Raw genomic sequence first — 17,291 nt, 5'->3', positions numbered from 1 at the left:
ACTAGTAGGAAGTAGGTGGATCAACTAGAGGCTAGGAGACCAATAGGAGACAGCCATGTAAAAAACAGGGTTATCAGATTCAACACAGAGCATTTCACTCTGTCATACTCCATGACAATTCATTAAGCATGCCTAGATACATGGGGAATTACGGGGGAAATAATGATGTTGTGTTCAAAGTTGGTTAGTTGCTGTGAACTGAAGTGCTTAGACTGTAATGCTGAAAAATGAATTTTCCAGATGGCATAAGGCCTACTATTAACCTAAGACTTCCTCCTGAAGCTATGCTGATCTGTTAAAAAAATGTCAGTTTTGCTAGATGGCTAATTTAGTCACTAAACATGGACATCATTCACACAGGACTGAAACGAGGTCAGTTGAATACATCATATGGAAAGTGGGTGAGTGAAAAGTCAAATCCTTCTCCAGGAGTCTCTTGAAAGGTTACTCAGATTTCTCTTCAAGAATTTTTTGACAAGCCACTTTCAGTTTTGCATTTATTGTATGGAATAAAAAGTAAAAACTGAAAATGAGAACATAATAACATAATTGACTATTTTAAAAGACATGTTTTACTTTCCTGAAATAATAGAATATTCACTTTGATCTTGTTTTATGCTGATGACTTTCTGGATCAAGGGAGAAATTTGAGGGTCTAATGATTCCCACATTTTGACATGGGGAGATTTATTCTTGAATATCCTGGTTAGTATTCTGAATGCATTTTCCCACAGAACTAATACTGTAAATGAGTAGGTACATTTGAGAGAGTATTGCTTCTATATGCTAAGTGGTTAATTTCCAGGCTAGACCACAAAAGTTAGTTCAACCATAATATATCTAGTGTATTATAAATTAATTCTTGACATGCAATATGCTCACAATTCCAGCACTGTCTGAACAGATAAAAAGTGGGCTGTCAACAACATCTAGGCAACTGCTGTTAGATGACACATGGACTCATCGTAGCAAAATGTATACCTAAACCTCTTGCATGAGAAATTTCTAAATTCATAGAGTCATGAGATATCAGAGCTGGGGTATCTTCAGAGTCACTCGGGCTACCTCCTCATTTTGCACATAAAGAAACTGAAGCAGAAAGAAAGAAAGAAACAGACCAACAAACTGAAGCCAAAGAGGCGAAATGACGTGTGCACTCAGGTAGTAGGAGTCAGCTAGAACTTGAAACACAGCAAATCTTGTGGACTCTGTTTCCAGCTGAGAAAATGCCATTTGTTTGTTTATTCAGTCAATCATCATTCATTCCTATATTGAAAACTGCCTGCTGTGTGCCTCCAAGTGCAGAACCCTCTAGCTGCCGAGGATGCTCAAAGGACAACACAAACGGGCTTTTGCTCTTAATCAATGGAAATCTAATTGGGCATAAAGACAAGAGAATTATTTTCAAAATAAACCATTTTCTAAATAATTAAACTATCCCACAAGAGTTACATAAACATAAACGTCACGTCAACATATTTGATTAAATGTGAAACGAGCTATCCAGAAAACTAGCATTTTGAGTTCCGAGGATGGCAAGATCAAGGTGGATCTGAGGGGTAAGGAAAGCCTGCAGAGAAGAGAATTTGGATCAATCCGCACCCCCACCTGTGCATTTCAGAGACATACCCATCATTTTCCATATGCTATACCAAACCCAAGTAGTAGAAGGATAGAAGATGTTGCCCCCGATCTCCATCATCCACAGTCTAATGGGAAAGACAAAGACGAGACAGCACAAAGAGGTGAGTGCTTGGTGCAGCAGTTAAGTTGCCTCTTGGGATGCCTGGTAAATCAGCATTGGAGTGCCTGGTCGGAGTCCTCGCTCCTTCACTTCTGTTCCTCATCCAGCTCCCTGCTAATGCTCACCCCGCGAGGTAGCAAATGATGGCTCAAGCATGTGGGGCACTGACATCCATGTGGGAGCCCCAAATGGAGTTTCAGGTGTCTAACTTCAGCCTGGCCCAGCAAGCATTTGGGGAATGAAACATCAGACAGAACTATCCGTCTCTGTATCTCTCTCTCTCTCTCTCTCTCTCTCTGCCTTTCAAATGCAATTTAAATAAATGAATTACATTTTAAAATGTAAAGTCTCATATTGCTACTTAGGCTTTAAAAGAAAAGATGACCCCCCCCCAAAAAAAAACCACTTGAGCTAAAAGATCTACATGGCGTATTTAGAGATGACAGTATTTTAAAACAAATAGAGGGAGAAACAGGATTACCATAAAGCAAACAAGGCACCTAAAGTTCAAATCTGTCTTTGAGCATTTTTTTCCTGCCTCCAAGCTTCAGTTTCCTCATCTGCAAAAAGAAAGGTCTGACCGAGGTTAGAGCTTTATCCACTGAAAACTGTGGGCTCCTGCACAGGGAGACTTCAGAAATAACTCCAACAAGGAGGGCTGAGGATGGGGAATTCTGGAGCTCCCCCTCTTGCTTCACCAGGCTAGCCACCCTTTATTGGCTTTAAGATGATTCTTTTCATTTATTTGAAAAGAGCTTTCAGTGAATTTTTAAAAAATCACTTAGAAAAACTAACCATAGTTGACCTTAGTTATCCTCTAATGCTTTTAACAGCTATCTGTTTGCTTTCTATGAGGAGTCCTGTCTGTGTCAAGGGACAGCAAGAATAGTTATAGCTCTCGTTTAAATGAGTCATGGTAGTGAGGACTATCCAAGGGTGCTGGTATCTTGTCAGCGCTGTAGTGAGTACAAAAAGTTGTCCTCCCCGTGAAGTGTTGCCTGAGTCTTGTGAGTTGGGTAGAGAATAAGAAGCATACCACAGGGCTTGGCCTTGTGGTGCAGCAAGTTAAGCCACCACCTATGAGTGCCAGTTTGAGTGCCAGTTTGAGTCCTGGCTGCTCCATTTCTGATCCAGCTCCCTGCTCATGTGCCTGGGAAAGCAAAAGAAGACAGCCCAAGGGCTTAGGTCCCTGCCTCACACCTGGATGGAGTTCCTGGCTCCTGGCTTCGGCCTGGTCCAGCATCAGCCACTGCAGCTATTTGGGAAGTAAACTAGTGAATGGAAGATTCATTCTCTCTTTCTCTCTCTCTCTGTAATTCTGCTCTCAAATAAATAAAATACATCTTTTTAAAAAAATGGTAGAGCAGGCTAGAAAAATAGATCAACTTGAGGTTCACCTAAGGTTGCGATTGGAGCTAATCTGTGAGTCTGATAGTAATTTGGAGTTGAAACCAAGAAATAATGATGTAATCAAATTTCATGCCCATACACTGATACCTCATGATTGCCATAGCAATTTCTATCTCCTCTTTAGAAATATCACTTAGTCAATGATTGGTTACAAGTTGACACATACGAGCTGTTTGTTGACAGATCTTGGGCTAACTTTGCGATTAATAGGTAAATATCTTCTTTGCTCCATTTTTATTTATAAGATTTATTTTTATTTAATTGAAAGGCAGAGTTGCAGAGACAGAGAGAGATCTTCCATCAGCTGGTTTACTCCCCAAATGACTGGGCCAGGCTGAAACCAGGAGCCCAGAGCTTCTCCCAGGTTTCCCACATGAGTGCAGGGGCCCAAGCACTTGGGCCATCTTCCACTGCTTTCCCACGCACATTACCAGGGACTGGATTGAAAGAGAAGCAGGCATATCTTGAACTGGCACCCATATGGGATGCCAGTATCGCAGGCAGAGGCTCAACTTACTACACCACAGTGCCGGCCCCCTTTGCTCCATTTTAAAGACTAAAGACTCATGGGTCTTTGCAAGCTTGCTAAAGCAGTATCAGGAGAAGGAGCATACTGGGAGAATGCTAAGACAAAGTATAAAGGAGAGGGTGTTTGGTCTAGTGGTTAAGACGGTGGTTGGGGTCCCTTGGTCCCCTATCACATGCCTGGGTGTGAATCCCTGCAGTGCTCTCTATTCCACTGCCTGCTAGTGCATGCCCTGAAAGGCAGTGTGCAATGGTCCAGGTAGTCGGGTCCCTGCCACTCACATGGGAGACTTTGATTGGGTTCCTTATTACTGGCTCCAGCCTGGCCCAGCTCCAGCCATGTCAGGCATTTGGGGAATAAGCCAGAGGATGGGAGCTCTCTGTCTCTATCTCTGTCTCTCAAACAAATGAAAAATTTTTAAAGAAAAAAATGTAGCACTCTGGTTCACATCTATAAAACAGCAGTCATTTAAGTGGTTATTTACAATGTGAGTTTAAAAGCATAATCATAATCCTGTTGTACAAAACAATAATGTGTAACTTCATGCTTCAAATGGTAAAAACAAAGAATTACCTTTAGTTTTTTGTTTTTTTTTTTTTTTTTGACAGGCAGAGTGGACAGTGAGAGAGAGAGAGAGAGAAAGGTCTTCCTTTGCCGTTGGTTCACCCTCCAATGGCCACCGCAGCCGGTGCACCGCGCTGATCCGATGGCAGGAGCCAGGTACTTCTCCTGGTCTCCCATGGGGTGCAGGGCCCAAGCACTTGGGCCATCCACCACTGCACTCCCTGGCCACAGCAGAGAGCTGGCCTGGAAGAGGGGCAACCGGGACAGAATCCAGCGCCCCGACCAGGACTAGAACCCGGTGTGCCGGCACCGCAAGGCGGAGGATTAGCTTAGTGAGCAGCGGCGCCGGCCCTCCTTTAGTTTTAAGAACATAAAAGACCAGTTACTTTGTTAATGAACCTCAGTCCTATTACCAAGCTCGGAGAGGTGCTTTAACCATAGGGTGAAGAGAAACTCCCAGGAAGCTCACTTAGGGAAATCTACTTCGTGGAAGCACTTTAAAGATATCATCCTGCTGCTGATGCAGACCCTGGGAGGCTGCAAGTGATGACTTGAGCAAAAAAAAAAAAAAAAAAAAAAAAAAAAGATACCATCCTGGTCAATGCCACCACTTCAGCTGGTCAGTGTTAGATGAAGAATCCAAGGCTGAGTCAGCTGAAGTCAATTGCCGAAGCATGACAGAACTGGCCTCAAAATTCAGGTCGAATTTCAAAGAAAGTGCTTTTCTAAGATATCCCAACAATATTATAGAAAGACTTCTAGAAATACAATTATTTTCAGGGTAACTCGCTGTGTGAGAGATCATTAATAAGAAAATTCAAGTTCAACAATGAATATTCAGTCATTTATCACAATGCTGAATCAATGACAGTAACTATCAAATGAAAGCGAGGAGATGCAGGCAGAATTTTATATATCACATCAAGGCCATTACAAAATGAATCTTTTAAAAACATTTATTTTTATTTATTTGAAAGGCAGAGTGACAGAGGGAGAGAGAGATATCTTCCATCCAATGGTTCACACCCCAAATAGCCAAGGCAGGAGCCAGCCCAAAGCCAGGAGTCTGGAACTCCATCTGTGTCTTCCATATGGATGGTGAAGTCCCAAGCACTCTGCCATCTTCCACTGCTTTCCCAAGCATATTATCAAGGAACTGCATTGGAAGCAGAGCAGTGGGGACACAAAGCAGCACGCTGACATAGGATAGTAGTGTTGCAGGCAGCAGCTTAACCTGCAGCGCCACAACACCAGCCCACATATTTCCATCACATGGATTTGCAGGAAAGGAGTACGCCTTTTGCTGAACAATGGCCATGTTCATAAAACTTCTGCCTTTATCCCAAAGCCATCTTTACTCAAGACCAAGCAGGAAATTGCCTGTCGAGTAGCTTCAATCCCAGGGCTCCTCCTGTCATAATAGAGTCCTACAAAGTCTAAAAATCTCTCCACCCACACCGTCATTGTTTATTTCTAGTAAATTTAAATGTAAAAACAGGAAATTAGTTTGAGATTCTTTCTAACTCAGTTCTGAGGGAAGTAATAGTCAAAGTTCCAAAGCAATAATGAGACAGCCCCCACATCAGCACTCCTCTATATAGATTTACCAAGAAATGAAACTGAGAAATTGTCCCGTAGCCCTTGATCTCCTAAGCTACATGAAAGCTGTCCAAAGAGTTTAGAGACTAGGCAAAAGTTGAATTGGTAAAGAGATTACTTTGGAGAGACCCAACCTACCCTTCCACATTGGACGAGAAGTACAACTTCTAACCACCAACTGCAACACTCAGAGAAGCAGGCTCCCTGAATTTTGAGACACGGAGTACCAGGGTCCAACACACACAAGAGAAAGTATAACGTGGGTATGCGTAAGGTTTGATTCTCATCTAGTAAATCCAGACAGTGGGAGAATGCTCTAAGCAGTTACAGAGGGAAGCAAGGGAAGCTGGTCTTACAGGACCACCCCACATTCCCATAATTTTATGGGGGCAAAAGACGCACAGATCCAAGGACCAACGTCATGGGTTGTCTTGACTCTTGCCCAATAGGGCCATCTGCAGGAGACTAAGATCCTCTGTAGAAAGAAGCTGAGATGACCCCTTGCTTACCCAGGGAGTGATGAAGAAATCCAATAAATGTTCATCTTCGCCGATCAAGGGACCTGTTGGAGGAGAAAGAAGGGCCTAGCAGAGATGTTGTCAGCAATAAGGTCAGCCCCGAGTACAGTGTGAAGCCACTGACCTAAGCAAGCCCTGGCCAACCACCTCACCTGTCTCCATTCACTTACTCCCCCTTGACCCTGGTGGATCCAAAATTACAGCCCAGCTGGTGAGAGCAGAGACAGGTGGGCATCAGAACCACGCTGCCTGTGCCCACGCAGATTTCCCTTCTGAGGCAGTCACCAGCTGGAGGAGAGGAGTCCAGAGTTTTGATGATTATGGAAAATTATACATTCTAGTTACTGAATGAAACATTTTGCTAAAAAAAAAATGATTGGAGAAATTTTATTTTCTGCCTACCTACGACGTCATGCAGGATGGCAAGGTATAGTCTTCAAAAGGAAAAAACATGACCTTCACATAAACACAAAGTAAACATTGTCAAAATGTGTTTAACTCACTGAGGAGAGAAGAAGGTTGCTAATGCTGGTTTGGTAGGCATTTGAGAAACTGAATATTTATAAAAACTGATGAGGATAGGATGTCAGAAGACAGAGATTAGAAGCTAAACTGCGCCGGCGCCGTAGCTCACTAGGCTAATCCTCTGCCTGTGGCACCGGCACCCCGGGTTCTAGTCCTGGTCGGGGCGCCGATCCTGTCCCGGTTGCTCCTCTTCCAGTCCAGCTCTCTGCTGTGGCCCAGGAAGGCAGTGGGGGATGGCCCAAGTGCTTGGGCCCTGCACCCACATGGGAGACCAGGAGGAAGCACCTGGCTCCTGGCTTCAGATCAGCGCAGTGCACCAGCCGCAGCGGCCATTGGGGGGTGAACCAACGGCAAAGGAAGACCTTTCTCTCTCTCTCTCTCTCTCTCTCTCACTGTCCACTCTGCCTGTCCAAAAAAAAAAAAAAGAAGAAGCTGAACTGGTTAAAGTCCTTGAGGGCAATAAAACCACAACCTTTGGGTTATTTTTTCTTTTAGACAGAAAATCATTTGCATCTGTACTAGACACAAATCTAAATGTTAACTCACAACATCACAGCGTGTGGGTTGGTCCCGATCAGTAATAATGAATAATAATAATACAAGCATATCCTCCTAGAAAATTAAATGATCCCTGGGTGGACCTGAGAGGTGATGCCCCAGGGAGACACAGAAGAACACACCCCATCCTCTTGCCTTGGCTGCAAGTTCTCAGTTTTTCCTAACAAGGAATTGGGGTAAGTAATGAACTTTAAAAGCCTTTTTGAGAGACAAAACAAAGTTGCATTCTTGTTATGATCTGTGGGACATGGGTGCTCAACATCCTGGGTACATATTCTCAGGCCTGAGAGGGTCACTCATGGGATTCCCATTCATTACCAGCGTGCAAAACATACGCTGGGCTTGAAGTTGTGGGGACAGGTGCAGTCAGTTTGGGGAAAGAGGAAGGGAGAGGTGAGACATTGTATGAATCACCAGGAGGTTATAGGAGGAGTCCAGGAAAGGCCAATCTCCAAAGACAGTGTCTGGGGACAGAAACGGGTACAACCAGGGAGGAGCTTTGTAGGCAAATGTGCCTTGCTGTGTTAACTTTTGCTTTCTAACGTTTGGTTGCTTTCAACTGTACACTACATTGAGATTGTATGTCTTCCTCAGTAACCCAAGAACATTTCTTAAAAAGAAAAACAGCACAATGTCTGCTCGATCAAATATGAATACATATTTTTTTTTTCATCTGGTCATCAACAGGAAACTTTAAGAATTAAACAAACCCATGTAGTGGCAGCCATTGTTCTTTGTGATTCATAATAACCAAGAGTCTCTGCAACAGGCTAAAGTCTGCTTTGACCTGGCCACTAATAAACTCTACACACCAGCGATTCCTCCAGAGTGTTCTGACATTATGTAAATTTCTGTGGTCTCCAATTCAAAGGGACTCAGTGGTTATTTTAGTGGGTGATATAATCTCCCTTGGTCAAACAGGGTACTTTTTCTTCTAACCAGCAAAGTGGTCTACCAGAGCCAGAGTGCTTTTTTTTTTCTTTTTTTTTTTTTCTGTAGACAAACTGGTCCACCACACAGAGGTTTTGCTCGGCGGTCACAGTTCCTGGTCATTCCTCGAGCATGAGCATGAAGAGTTAATGAGTGTTGATTATGGTCTGGCGTCCCCGGCAACCTAACCCTGGAACTGGGCAGCTGACTAAGCAGTGCAGTCTTTCTTACTGACCCCCAAGCTGCAATAAACAAAGCAGCAGATACGGAATTCCAAAGGCAAGTGATTCTACTTAGAAAATTGTGAGACAGCAACCAGAGTAACAGAAAACTGAAAGAAGGAAAAACCCAACATTGGTTCACATGACCACCTCCACCCCTCAAAATGGACAATGTAACTGCAGCAAAGAGTGAGGTAGGAAATAATTTTTGGATTGTGATCTTTCCATTTATTTATTTATTTATTTATTTTGACAGGCAGAGTGGACAGTGAGAGAGAGAGACAGAGAGAAAGGTCTTCCTTTGCCGTTGGTTCACCCTCCAATGGCCACCGCGGCCGGCGCACCGCGCTGATCTGATGGCAGGAGCCAGGTACTTCTCCTGGTCTCCCATGGGGTGCAGGGCCCAAGGACTTGGGCCATCCTCCACTGCACTCTCTGGCCACAGCAGAGAGCTGGCCTGGAAGAGGGGCAACCGGGACAGAATCCGGCGCCCCGACTGGGACTAGAACCCAGTGTGCTGGCGCCACAAGGCGGAGGATTAGCCTAGTGAGCCGCGGCGCCGGCCTCCTTTTATTTTTAAATTACATTTTATTTAATTATTTATTTGAAAGGCAGAGTGAGAAACAAAGAGAGAAAGAGAGAGAATGAATGCAGGTTCACTCCCCCAGATGCCCACAACACTTAGGCAGGGCCAGGCCCAAACCAGGAGCCAGGAACTCCTTCCAGGTCTCCCACATGGTTGGCAGACTTTGAACTATTGAGCCATCATCCAATGCCTCTGGGCACATTAGCAGAGAGCTGGAACTGGAGGTGGAGCTCAAATCCTGGCACTGTTATATGGATGTGGACATCCAAGGAATTGCTTAATCTGTTACACTGCACCTGCTGCCCCAGGATGTTGAACTTTTCTCACATAGAAAATAATCAAAATATAATTTCTGGAAACAAAACATCATCCTTTTTATGCTGAAACCACGGAAAAGGAATCGGTATTGTCTGATGAACAGAAAAATTGTAAAGAATTTTGTGAAAGGAAAAGCAGTCGATAATAGCATTAAATGGAGTCTTAACAAAGGAACTCCTTAAAATTACAAACATAAGGGTCCTTTAAAAATATAACATTTGTGCTTATATGCTTATTTGTTTAAAAAACTCATATTGGCAAAAAAAAAAGAAAATTTTTTTTCAAAATCCCTTCATCTTTCCACATCATATATAATAAGGACTAGTATAGAAAATGAAGTCAGAGTTAATATTTGCTCTGATATTCCATTACCAGGGAGTTGATCTTGGGCCGGCACTATGGCGCAGCAGGTTAACGCCTTGGCCTGAAGCACCGGCATCCCATATGGGCGCCGGTTAGAGTCCTGGCTACTGCTCTTCAAATCCAGCTCTCTGCTATAGCTTGAGATAGCAGTAGAAGATGGCCCAGGTCCTTGGGCCCCTGCACCCACGTGGGAGACCCAGAGGAAGCTCCTGGCTCCTGGCTTCGGATTGGCACAGCTCCAGCCGTTGCGGCCATCTGGGGAGAGTTGATCTGGTGAATAATGTCCTTAGACTTTTATATCTGCCAGGTACTGATCTTGCACTAGTAATGAGAACATTTTTAAAAATGTCAGGGACAAGCAGTTAAGACGCCGATTGAGATGCTCGGGTCCCATACTGGAGTGACTGAGTTTGAGTCCCAGGTCCAGCTCCTGACTCCAGCTTCCTGCTACTGTACACCCTCAAAGGCAGCAGAAGGTGGCTCAAGTAGTTGGGTCCCTGCCAAGCACACAGTAGACCTGGACTGAGTTCCTGTCTCCCGGCTTTGGCCCAGCCCTGGTCATTGTGGGCAGGCATTTAAGCAGTGATCTAGCAGATGTCTGTCACACCCTCTGTCTCCCAAATAATTATTTTAAGTTAAAAATAAATGTTCTGGCTGGCGCCGCGGCTCACTTGGCTAATCCTCCGCCTGCGGTGCTGGCGCACCAGGTTCTAGTCCCAGTTGGGGCACTGGATTCTGTCCAGGTTGCTCCTCTTCCAGTCCAGCTCTCTGCTGTGGCCCAGGAAGGCAGTGGGGAATGGCCCAAGTGCTTGGGCCCTGCACCCACATGGGAGACCAGAAGGAAGCACCTGGCTCCTGGCTTCAGATCAGCGCTGTGCACTGGCTGTAGCAGTCATTTGGGGGGTGAACCAATGGAAGGAAGACCTTTCTCTCTCTCTCTCTCCCTCTCTCTCTCACTAACTCTGCCTGTCAAAAAAATAAATAATTAAATAAAATAAATGTTCTGGGCCGGCACTATGGCTCACTTGGTTAATCCTCCGCCTGCGGCTCTGCCATCCCATATGGGTACCAGGTTCCAGTCCAGCTCTCTGCTGTGGCCTGGGAAGGCAGTGGAGGATGGCCCAGGTGCTTGGGCCCCTACACCCACATGGGAGACCAGGAGGAGGCATCTGGCTCCTGGCTTCGGATCTGCACAGTGCTGGCCGTAGCGGCCATTTGGGGGGTGAACCAATGGAAGGAAGATGTGGGGAGCAGCCCGGACTGGACTGAGTTACTGGAATTAGGACTTATTCTATGCATCTGCTCTCCCACAATATGGCGCTGGGAGAGAAGTAAACAGCTTCCGCGCAGCTGCCTCCAGTTCAACTAATAAACTGTAGGACTTGCTCCTGATTGGAGGAGAGCAGCGTACTCGGCGTGTGGGCAGCCGAGTTAGGATTGGCGGAGGAGGACTATAAAGGAGGAGAGAGACGGCATGCACCAGGAACATCTATGGGGAACATCTAAGGGGAACACCTGTGCAGCCCCCGAGAAGAGCCGGCCGGCGGTGTGCCGCTCCCCTGCGGAAGTGGGGAATGTGGCTAGGGGGAACTGCCCTTCCACGGAGGTGGAAGGGATAGTAGCCAACCCGGGAAGAACCAGCAGCAAACCCGGGGAGGGCCGAGCAGACGAAAGAACAGCGCAGGGTCCTGTGTCGTTCCTCCGCGAAGAGGGGGAGCGACATAATGGTGCCGTGACTCGGATGTGAAGCCTAGGCAGGTTTAGTGTCGTTCCTCCACGAAGAGGGGGAGCGACAGGAAGACCTTTTTCTCTGTCTCTCTCTCTCACTAACTCTACCTGTCAAATATAAATAAATAAATAAATGTTCTGATTTCCCATTACTTATTCTAAGAGATGATATCAGAGATACATAGATACATGTGACCTCAAGTTATTCATACAGATGGTCCCAGACCATGACGGCTCGATTTACAAAAATCATACTTAAATTTTGGATTTTTGATCTTAGCTGTGCATCAGCCACATGATCACAATGGGGGAAACAACTGATTCTCAAAGAGTATGCTGAACTGCTAAACTACGGTGTATAAAATGCATTTTCAAATTAGGATATTTCGTTTACAACATTGAGGTGTAACTCCATCATAAGCTGAGGAGCAACTGTATGTATTTTTAGGATGAATAAATTTTTACTCTTATTTTAGTCTTTACAATAAACAAGAGATGTTAACTGAATCCCCACTGAGGGACACGTACACTGTCTCACTCCACCCTGCTACTCAAATGCCTACAAAGACTTAATTCAATCAAAATAAAATACAAAACAAAAGCCACGTCCTACATGTAAAAAAAGAAAAAGATTTAATTCAGGGAAGCACTCTCTCTCTCTCTCTCAGCTCTCTTTCCAGGAAACACTTTTCATGGAGTGAGATGAAGAAGAAAGATGGACGAAATCCACGGTTTGTTTAGGAGACTTTTCTGGTAACTGAGACAGAAAGAAAAGGCAATGAAAGTTGCTAAAAGGTGAGACCAGGAATGCTGTGGTTTAAAGGGTGTCCCCAAAGTTCTTGTGCTGAAAATTTGATCCCCAATGGATACTGGGAGTGGGACTTTTAAGAGGAATTTAAGCAATGATGAAATAGGAGATGATCCCCTAAATCTACACCAAAATGGGGCCCTTTAGAGTTCCCCATAAGCGCCATCTGGGGTGCCACATATGCTACCAGAATTTGGAGTGCCATGCAATATCACCATATGCTTATAAATAAATCCCCAATATTAATAAGCCCGAGAGGATTCTTGCCTAATATTTAGAGAATTCTAAATACCGGCACAGATAAACGAGGCAGCATGGTACATTTTAGGCTTTTATTTAGTGAGAAAGATGCATAGGAGAGCGAGAGCTTTATTTAAGAGAGAGAGATAAATCGGGGTTCATACTGAGCACCAGGAACCAGCCACATGGAAGAGCATCTAGGCTAGGAAGCCTAGGGCAGGTGGCCTGAAGGCCACATGCCCTGGAGGTGCAGGGCCACAGCAAGCATGAGGCCAGGGAAAAGAGAGGGGTGGGACACACCGTGTCCCAGGCTTTTAACCCACTTCCAAAGGGGAGTGGTTAATTAACCTGATTGGCTGGTGGGCACCCAGGTGTGGCCACATAGGGGCATGGCGAAGGTATCAGGTAAGACGTGAGGTCACACAGGGGCATGGTGCAGGCGTGGTCTTCCAGCTCACAAACCTAATAAAGTTTAACCTATATGCCTGCCTACTTCAATGAGGGCTTCACCCTCACGAATGAATTAATGCCATTATCACTCCAGGGAGTAGGTTTTTTACTGGAATAGCTCCTCCCACCCCCGCCACCACACTCACGTGAGAACATCCATCATGTTACCGTGCAGCAACAAGGTTCTTCCCAGAAGTCAATGCCGTGACTGTGGACTTTCCAGCCTTGAGAACTATGAGTAATGAATGTCTTTTCCCTATACTTTATCCACTCCTTGGTATTGTGTTACAGCAGCAGAAAACAAACTCTCAGTAAAAATGCTCACCAACATCTAATAAATTTCTGTTAAGCACTTTATGTTATTTTAGGATATATGCCCTAACACAATAAATCACCAATTTCCAGGGAGTTTCTTCAGACTTCTCACCCCATTACATTTGAGAACAAGCCCAGATAGTCCTATAGAAAACTAACTTGGGTTTCAACCCTTGATAATTTCTGAAAATATTTTTCTACTGTTCTTATGAATAGCAAAACAATAAAAAACAAATGATTACTAGGCAAGGAAACTCCAGTCATTTTTGGACAGAAGCCACTAATGGGTAGTGTTCATGAAAACCACAATATTTATAAAAATTGATTATGAATTTCAAAATGAGTATTTAATGTCAGATATTGCCCACATATTTATTTATGCATTAGTAGAAGGCCAAAGGCTTTCATTACGGGAGCATTCAAAATACCATTATATTCAAATTTAAATCACAGTTTTGTCCAAATGTATTTAATTAAGCATGTTTTTAACACAGAGGCACCTGACTTAAATACTGAGGACATTTATATTGAATCTGGTAAACTCTCAGATTCCCCCAAATTAGGATTCTATGAATCCTGGCTTAGGGTTAATGAGCCTTTTACCTCCATCTTTTATTCTAGAAAGTATCACCAGAATTCCAATTTGGCCTTCAAATGAGACACTATTGTCCTTCCTTCTTTTCCACAGCCATTTATGCTTGCAACCTTTAGTTCATAAAGTATGGTAAATAGTACAGTTTTGAAGAAACAAAGAGAAATAGCCCCTGTTTTCATTGATTTTGCATTGCAGGAGTTATAACTATAACACAATGTGATGTGTCATCACTATTGGTCGAGTTGCGTAAAAGGGTTTTGGGGGTACAGAGAATGAAGCTCTGAACTGCTGAAATGATGTGGGGGTTATGAAAATCATAGGTGTTAGCCCCGCTCCTCTGCCGAGAGGGATGGGGGAAGGGCTTGTATCTTTTCTGGTAAAGTAGGACAACCTGTTCCCACAGCAGGGTTGGGGAAGGGGGAGGGGTGTCAGATTCCAGGAAGTAATCCTAAGGCTGAGATAAAGGGGCAAAGGGAGGAAGGGAAGATTAACCTAGGACTAGGAAAGAAACCAGGGGCCAGGTTACCAAGCTCATGCTGAGAATTTTAACCAGTTGGGCAACTGAGCTTAAAATTGGGAAGGCAGTAACCACACCAGGTGCTCCTTCCTGAAAGCTACTTTTAACTGTTCTCTGGAAGATGGTTCCACCTGGACATCAGCAAGAAGAGTCAGCCATCAGAGTATGATAATGAGCATCTGAGCAACTAGGTGTGGAACAGACTGGGAGATAGGCCTGGAAGGTTTTGGAAGACAGAATCAACAAAACTGGTTGTCAGGGGCCAGAGTTGTGGCGAACAATGTTAAGCCACTGTTTGATATGCTGGTATCCCATTCTGTAGTGCTGGTTCAAGTCCCTGCCACTCCATATTGAACCCAACTACCTGCTAATGCACCTGGGAAGGCAGCAGAAGATGGACTAAGTACTTGGGTCCCCACCACTCACATGGGAGACCCAAATGGTGTTTCTGGCTCCTGGTTTCAGCCTGGCCCAGCCTTGGCTGCTGCCACCCTTTGGGGAGTGAATCAGCAGATGGGAGATCGATCTTTCTTTCTCTAGCTCTGCCTTTAAAATAAAATAAAATAAAAAAATTTAAAAAGAAAACTGGTTGAGACAGACTGGATATGTGAAGATGAGATTGGAGAGGGATGGAGAATTTCCAGATTGGATACTATACTATCAGAGGAGCATTTTGGAAGGTAAGGAATTCTATTTGGGACATGTTGAATTTCAGGTGCCTGTGGGGATATACTCATACAAGTGGAGAATTTGGAACCAAATTAAAACCTTATGATGCCTCCAGGCATTGAAAGATTATATCTACTGCTCTGGTTCCAGCAATTATACTAAAAACAATACAAAACCATGCAAATAATGGAAGGTGAGGGACTTACTTGAAAGCTCAGAGTTCTCATAAAGTTTATTTTGAGCTTCAACAGATGCAGAAAGAAGCCTTCCCAAAACTTCCCTTATCTGACCAAAAGTAGTAACTTCTGGGAAAAGAGCCTAAAAATGGCCTTCAGGATATGTTACCCCAACATAGGGCAACCTGGCTTCTGAGGGACTCGCAGAAGCAGGACGCCTTCTCTGGCCTCCTCCCCTGAAGTAAGCCACTGTCTGACCTTCCTCTGAAGCAGAATAGAGACCTCATCCCAGCGGTGCCCTCCCTGTCCCCCAAGGAAGGGAGCATCCTTGTCTCAGAAGACACAGGCACCCAGAGAAGAAACTGAACCAACAGGACTTGCTGGATCCCCACCGCCCTCCCCCTTGTTACTACCCCTCCGTCCAAGTGTCCTCTACAGCTGTCCATTTCACCAAACCCAGCATAAAATACACAGGTGGCCCTGTTTCTATCGTCATTTCTGAAGGCTCCTGTGCCACTTAAAGCTTAAGTTAAATCAAATAGTATGCTTTCCTCTTGTTATTCTGTCTTTTGTTAGAGGGACGAAACTCACGGACATAGTGCTGGGTTAAGCAAAAAATCACTTCTCTCCTATGCGACCATAAATCCCGTGTGAGGGAGAAAAACTATTTAACTGCTATTTGAATTGGTCCTCACTGAGCACACCTGCATGTAGGTGCATTTCACACATAACTAAACTCTTCTCTCTTGCTAATCCGTCTTCATGTTTTTCAGTTTAGTTTACAAGTCACCATATTCTGAATGTTAGATGGTAGAGGAAAAGTTTTTACCTTCCCTATAAAGGTTAAGAATGCTGTGTGTGTTTTTTTTTTGTTTTGTTTTGTTTTTTTTTTCAGTGAGCACTCTGGAACCTTTAAAAAAAAATTGCCTGGGAGCCAGCATTGCACCCAAGATGGTTAAGCTGCCACCTGTAACACTGGCATACCATATGGTAGCCAGTTCAAGTCCCTGCTACTTCACTTCTGACCCAGCTCCCTGCTAATGTTCCCTTGAAAGCAGTGGAGGATGGCTCAAATATTTTGGGCCCCAGCCACCCATGTGGGAGACCCAGAAGAACCTCTGGCTCCAAGCTTTGGATGGCCCAGCCCCAGATATTGTGGCCATTTGGGGAGTGAACCAGCAGATGGAAAACCTCTCTCTCTGTCTCTCCCTTTCTCTCTCTTTGTAACTTTGCTTTTCAGGTAAACAAATCTTTAAAAAAAATTACCTGTGTCAAAATCACGTTGTAGGGGCTAGTGCTGCGGTGAAGTGGGTAAAACTGCCCACCACCTGTAGTGCCGATTTGAGTCCTGGCTGCTCTACTTCTGATCCAGCTCTTTGCTATGGCCTGGGAAAACAGTAGAAGATGGCCCAAGACCTTGAGCCCATGCTTCCAGGTGGGAGACCTGGATGAAGTTCCTGGCTCCTGGCTTCGGATCAATGCAGTTCCAGATGTTATAGCCATCTGGGGGAGTGAACCAGTGGATGGAAGACCTCTCTCTCTGTGTAGCTCTGCCTGTCAAATAAATAAATCTTTTTAAAAAAATCACACTGTATCCCATGAATATATATAATTATTATATATCCCCTAAAATCATAAAGTGAAAAAAATATTATAAAAATGTGGTTGTTTAAATATATATTATGTATTTATAACTATATAATAAATGTTAATTTATATAAACATTTAAATGAATATAAATAAGTTTATATAATTTATATATTATGTATTTACATAATTTTTCTGCCCCTGCTTGGCACATGACAAAGACATGTGCATTGGCAGACTGTCTGTTGGGACATGATCAGGAGGCAGTCATCGAACCTACTTCCTTCTTTTCCTCTTCCTTTTTCTATATGCTAAAGAATTCACATATCTGCCCACAGCAAATG

The sequence above is a fragment of the Oryctolagus cuniculus genome, chromosome 11 (genome assembly GCF_051225735.1).
Source record: "Oryctolagus cuniculus isolate XC-2025 breed Fujian yellow rabbit chromosome 11, ASM5122573v1, whole genome shotgun sequence".
Classification (NCBI taxonomy): Eukaryota; Metazoa; Chordata; class Mammalia; order Lagomorpha; family Leporidae; genus Oryctolagus; species Oryctolagus cuniculus.
This window is presented reverse-complemented; position numbering follows the sequence as displayed.